Genomic DNA, 6,917 nt, shown 5'->3' with positions numbered 1-6,917 from the left:
ACCTGCGTTGGTAGATTTTGCAGGCTACATGCTAGGTGTTTCTGCTCACATTGTTCAATCTGCACATTTTCAAGATGGATTTGGACTTGCGGTGACTTTTCAAACCAAGCAGGACCTTGTGCAGATTGCGCAGGGATCCAGACATGCCAGCCACAGCTACCATCCAGTACCCAGCTTGTGAGAGAGTGAGCTGTCATGAGGAAAAGGAAGGGCCTATCAGAAGAGGAGTCCATGCTCTTTAAGAAGCTGGACTTATTCTCCCTAATCATATTATTAAAGCCCTGTGGTTGGACCCCTGGGAGAAGGAGGTCAGGACTCCTTTTTCCTTAGTGTTACCTTTCAGGAAAAAACAGGAAATAGATCCTGAAGTTTATCATCAGTTCAGCAATAGACTCGGAGCATGACATAGAGTAGGTTACTCCCATTGAAACATGGCGAAAGGAAAGTCTGCCTAGTGAGTTCCTTTTAGCAAGGAATGCTGGGAATGGGAGGAGCCAAGGGCCCTATACAATGCAAATTTTTCTACCTGCTGGGTAGTACTAGAGAAAGCAGCAGAGATAGTGTGGTGATATGCCCGGGGATGGTGGAACCTGCTGAAGACCAATACATAGGGGCTTTTTTATTTGGAAAAAAGACTTTCTGGCTTTTTTAGGGGAGCCAATAATATTTTGATTCATAGATTCCAAGGCTGCAAGGGACCATTGTGACAATCTAATCTGACCTCCTGTATAAAACAGGCCAGAGAACTTTCTCAAAACTATTGCTAGAGCAGATCTTTTAGAAAGACATTCAATCTTGATTTAAAAGTTGTCAGTGATGGAAAATCCACCTTATTTCCAGTCTGAACTTGTCTAACCTCAACTTCCAGACATTGGATCGTGTTACGCCTCTCTCTGCTAGATTGAAGAGCCCATTATTAAATATTTGTTCCCCATGTAGATATTTATAGACTGTAATCAAGTCACCCCTTAATCTTCTCTTTTGGGAAACTAAATAGATTGAGATCCTTAAGTCTATCAATAAAGACCTGTTTACTAATCCTTTAATCATTCTGGTACCTCTTCTCTGAACTCTTTTCAATTTATCAACATTCTTCTTGAATTGTGGGCAACAGCACTAGACAGTATTCCAATAGGGGTCGCACCAGTGTCAAATACCGAGGTAAAATAATTTCTCTGCTCCTACTCGATATTCCCGTTTATGCATCCCAGGATCATATTAGCTCTTCCGGCCACAGTGACACATTGGGAGCTCATATTCAGCTGATTATCCATCATGACTCCCAAATCTTTTTCAGAGTCACTGCTGCCCAGGATAGAGTCCCCTATCCTGTAAGTGTAGCCTGCATTCTTTGTTCCTAGACATATAGGTTTACATTTAGCCATATTAAAAATACATATTGTTTGCTTGCACCCGGTTTATCAAGAAATTCAGATTGCTCTGTATCAGTGACCTGTCCCCTTCATTATTCAGCACTCCACCAATTTTTGGTTCATCTGCAAACTTTATAAGTAATGATTTTATGTTTTCTTTCATGTCATTGATAAAAATGTTATATCATGTAGGGCCAAGACCAATCCCTGTGGGACCCCACTGGAAACCCACCTGCTTGACGATTCCTCATTTACAGCTACATTTTGAGGTCTATCAGTTGGCCAGTTTTGAATCCATTTTATGTGTGCCAGGTTAATTTTATATCATTCTGGTTTTTTAATCAAAATGTCATTAAGCACCGTTGTGGGACTGGATTCTTTGTAGCTTTGTGTTTCTGCTGGAGTAATAAACATCTGTGATTAAAAATTTCCCCATATTTTCTGTGGTAGAGAAGGCACCCTCACCCTGACCCACTGTGCTGACAGTTTCAGCTCAGGGATTAGACAGAGTGGAATCAGTTTTCATTTATTAATAGTTCCTTCATTCAGTAGGTTAGCACAGGCGTAGATATTATTGTCAGCATCAGTAGCACACTGAGCTCTTATTTATGTAACCCATTCGGAAGGCAATGCTCACAGAACAGCTACATGCGGTATAATAAAAACCCATGCGCCTGCTAGCTCTAGTACGCTGCCTGATACACCAAAGGGTTATTGAGCAGCTGGGGAAGCATAATGGACAGCCCCCCCCACCAGTACAAATGCAGGAACGGGTCCTTAATACAACACAACGAGCAAAAAGGAAGGGCCCATGATGAGGCAGGGTCTTGTGCAGACATGTCAGATGATGAGTGGAACTGGAGGAATGGGGGTTAGGTTTCAGGAGAGATGTAGTTTGGTGTGGCACCAGGGGTTCACCAACGTAATACAGGGTCAGACTCATCAAACACTAGAGCCTCAGCATATGTGATAAAGTTCTGTTCTGGGCAGCGTGGCATCCTACATGTCACCTCTTGGCATGTCCTCCACTAGCAAGGGCTGTTAACCAAGAAGGCCTTCCCTGGCCTGCTGCTGGCTGATGCTAGGAACTGAGAGTAAGTGTCCTGGCTGCCCCTAAATGGGTTCTGAGAGCCGAGGCAGAAAACTAGAGTGTATGCACTGTAAGAAACCTATTGATTATTCTACATTAAGCACCAACAAAGTGCTCAGTGCTGGGCAAATCAGAGGAAGCCACATCCACTACCTCAAGGAGCTCACTGTCTAAAGATCTTGCCCTGCTTTTGCTGAAGATGAACCATGTTGCCCACAATCTTGCGATATTTAGTGGTGTTCTTAAAGCCCCAGCTCAAGGGGTCCAGTGGTTACATGAGGATTTTCACTTTCATTGTTTTAGAAACACGGAACGTGTCTAGTTCTCAAGGCTGCAGTCGGAAATTGTGCGAACATGACTCGAGCGGAACCTAAAGATTCAGAAACCAGAAAGCAAAACAAAAACCCCAGAGGGATATAAAAAGAGGGAAAAAAAACCCGCCAGGTTCTTAAGCCAGTCTCATGAGTTTTTGAGGCCTGACTCATGACATTTGAACATGTAGGGCTGGCAGTGCTGGATGAATATGATGCCCCACAGCACTCCCAGCCTCCACCCACTCGGGGATCTGAAGCCTGGTCTTGGGCATAAACACATTGCAGCTGGGCCCTCCAGACAGATAGAGATGTAGATAGAACAGAGATCCCCCTGCCAAGCATGGAGCTGCAATTAAGTCCTAGACAGAAGCTGTTTGGTTAGACTCTGTCAGCCTGCGAGATGCTGAACCGAAAGGCTCCTGCTGCAGCCTGACAGACTCCTTCTCCTCAATGTGACGGGCCAAGTTGGGGAGAAGCCATTTCTTACCCGTGGGTGGTAGATTCTGGCAGCAGCCCAGGGACTCAAGGGAACACATCAATATGGGAGCACATCGTCTGCCGGTCCCAGCTTGTATTTCCTGATGGAAAATGTAATTAACCAGCGCAAAGGAATGAGGCTGACTGTACAAAGAGGGGCTGCTGCGCTTTCTAGCCTGCTTATTCCACCGGCCACAGTGCTCTCCAGAGTGCCTTCCAGGGCCGTGTTTGGGGATGGGACAGCAGGGGTCCCGGGCTACCCTCAGCTGTACTGTAGTAAGGCTCTGTCTGTGTCTCCCTTGTCCTTCTCCTTTCCTTGCTGCACCTTTCATGGAAACCAGCACCCCTTAACCGAAAGCATGGTCTTTTATCCTGACGTTTCGCATACGTTATTTCAGTGGCCCCTAGGAACCATGTTAGGCATCCAGAAGACACCTGGTTTCTGCAGAGTTGTAGTTACCAGAAAGGACCAGGGTGTGTTGCAGCGGGATGATTAATAAACAGGGGAACCTCCCCCTCCGGGAGGTCTCTAGTTGCTGTTTAAGGCATGGCTCTTTGTGTTTATGTCCTCATGCTACCTGGTGTCTGCAGTGAGTGAATCGCTCTTGCTAAAGGAAGAGGAAAGAAAAGAGACCCTAGCCTGCCAGAGGAGGAAAGTGGCAAATCAGGGAGGACACCTTTGGAAGTTGCAACAGGAAGGAGGCAGAGTCCTATCTCAGCACAGCAATGGAGGTCAGAGCAAGCTGGCTCTGCTAGAGAAGTTTGATTTTGGCAACGCAGGCAGCTGGCCTTGCTGGATCCAAAGATTTGAGTGATCGCAGATAGCTTCTGATTTAACAGAAAAGGCGCCAGTTAAATGCCATGCTAATTTCCATGGTTGGTGCTGCTATCCTATTTGCCCTACACCTCTCTGATGAGGATACACCAAAGTGAAGGAGGCTTTTGACGCTCATTCCAAGGCAGACAGAATGCTGTATATGAAAGGGCCTCAATTTCCCTCTGAAAGATTTCTAGCGTTTGCATGGGGCTTTGATTTTGACCATTGTACTAGCGGTCCACAGTACCCCAGAGCAACAGGGTGGTGGAGAGAGCAGGGTCATCTAGTCCATGGTTCTCAACCTTTTTGCTTTCAGGACCCATTTGTCAGGACCCAGTAAATAGCCAGGGGGTGGAGGCCCTGTGGTGGTTTCAGTTGGATCCTGCCCCCTGGAGGGTTGGGTCCTGCCCGGCACTCACCCCACAGTGGTGGCTCCTGCAGCTCCTGTGCTGTGGGGCTGGCTGGGCGTGGCTCTCAGCTCCGGGTGTTGCAACCTCTGGGGTTGCAGCCCCACTCAGGTTTGGCCCCGCCCTCCGACTGGACCAAATCTGTGCGAGTGGAGTTGCGACCTGGTGCATGGGGTTGCAGGGCCGCTCACTCACATTTGGCCGACCCGGACTCCCGTCATCAGGACAGCTGGGCTGAGTGGCACTGGGACTCCAGAGGTTGCAATGCCTGGAGCAGGGAGGCGAGTCCAGCCAGCCCCGGGAGGCAGGAGCTGCCATGCAACCCTTTGAAACACTCTGGTGACCCTATTTTGGGTCCCGTCCCATTGACTGAGAAACCCTGAGCTAGTCTAACCCCCAAGCTTAGCATGAGGGAGCTGCTGCAAGGGCAGGATAGGCAAGGGGGGCAGAGGACCCTGCCTGCCCCATGGAACACCCGAGGGACGGGTGAGTTAGTGCGGAACATGGCGGTTAGGGTGCGTCACTGGTTTGCACGATCTGAGCTCTCCTGTGTTTACACGATTAAATATAAAAAGCTGTTGCATGATGCAAACTGTGTGTGCTGACTGCTTCACAACCGCTGCATGCCCCCTGCGAGAGGTAAACCGTAACCAGAAGCGTCCCACCTGGTGGGTGGAGTTCTGTGCGAGGCGGGTATTTAAGTTCCAGGGAGATGAAAGGTCAGCGCTGCACCCAGGGGGGCTAGACGGCTGGTTCCAACACTTGAAAGGGGGGTGCCAGGTAGAAGGTCTGTGCCCTGAGTGTGTGCCAAGGCACCCTGAGACTGCGGCGGTGGCTTGAGTCTGTTCAGGCACCAGGTACTTGGAACATCCTTGGGACCCCGAACAGAAGCTTGGATTCCCGTCACAATAGTCCCAGTGGGTGGCCAGGAAGGAGCACTCGCTCGGATCTGTGACATCGACACGGAGCAAAGGCACCACCTGAACTGAGACCAGGGAACAAAGTTTGCTCAAAAACTCCCAGACAGTTGGAACGGTTCTGAACTCACCAGAAACATCCAGCTCTTATCTAGTGGATACTCCACAAGGACTTCTCTGGAGGAACTGGGTTCAGTGCTTCTGAACGCCACCAAGAGAGGATCTGAGACCGGCGGGTACTCTGCCAGGAAGTCAGCCCCTTCCACAGGGAACTCCACCCACAAACCTAACAGACATGAGAACACGGCCTGGAGGGCTGATCAGAGCCTCTCAAAGAGGCTCTTTAAATGAAATTGCTAAGGGGACATAGTGATGTACAGAGTTTATTTTGAATGGTTGTGTGTTTATACATTGGCTTATAATTTCAGATTTAATCTTTTATTGTAAAGAACAAGAGAAAACCAGGAGGTGTTGCAGGGGGAGCTTTATAAATGTAGGAACCTCCCAGTCATGGAGTTAACTACCTGCTGCTTAAGGCTCTTTGTGTGAATGTCCCGCACCATAGGTTCTATTCCCAGCTCCACCAATGACCTACTGTGTGACCCTCCTTGGGCAAGTGAGTTCACCTTTCTCTACTTTGTCTCCATCGAGTGTAAGCTCCTGAAGGTGGGGATTGTCTCTGATTCATGGAGTATGAGGCCAGAAGGGACCATTAGAGCATCTTGCCTGACTTCCTATATATTACAGGCCATTGAATTTCATTCAGTTACCCCAGAATTAAGCCAAATAACTTGTGTTTGACTAAAGCATCTCCTGCAGAAAGGCAGCCAGTCCTGATCTGAAACCATCCAGAGTGGAGAATCCACCTGTTTCTTTGCTAGTTTGTTCCAATGCTTGATCCCCCTCAGGATTAAAAAATGCGTGCCTTATTTCCAGTTTGAATTTGTCTGGCTTCAGCTTTCAGACATTGATTCTTGTTCTTGGCCACCGTCGAAGACAGGATACTGGGCTAAATGGACCTTTGATCTGACCCAATCTGGCCATTCGTATGTTCTCCTTTTCTGTGCTCGATTAAAGAGCCCTTGCTCCCAGGTATTTTCTCCCCATGAAGGTGCTTATCTACTAATCAAGTCACCTCTACCTTTTCTTCTGGATAAGCTGAACAGCTGGATCTCTTGGAGTTTCTCCCTGCAAGGCATTTCCCCCCAATGTTCCAATCATTTTTGTGGCTCTTTTCTGCCCCCTCTCCAGTGTCTCAACATCCTTTTGAAAACGTGGACCCCACAACAATATGTCGCATTCCCGCATCGGTCTCACCAATGCGGTTTACCGAGGTGCGGCACCTCCCTGCTCCTACTCGCTACTCACGTTGCTCATCCGCTAGGATCCCTATATCCTACTCAAAGTCACAGGCTTCCATTATACAGACCCCATTCTGTAGGGAGAGCCGGCATTCCCCTTGTTCCTCCAAGTGTAACTTTGGCTGTATGAAAACGCATGTTGTTTGAAGGGGCCCAGCTTA

Source organism: Caretta caretta, chromosome 1 (assembly GCF_965140235.1).
Source record: "Caretta caretta isolate rCarCar2 chromosome 1, rCarCar1.hap1, whole genome shotgun sequence".
Lineage (NCBI taxonomy): Eukaryota > Metazoa > Chordata > Testudines > Cheloniidae > Caretta > Caretta caretta.
The sequence above is the reverse complement of the archived record's forward strand: the minus strand, read 5'-3'. Positions refer to the sequence as shown.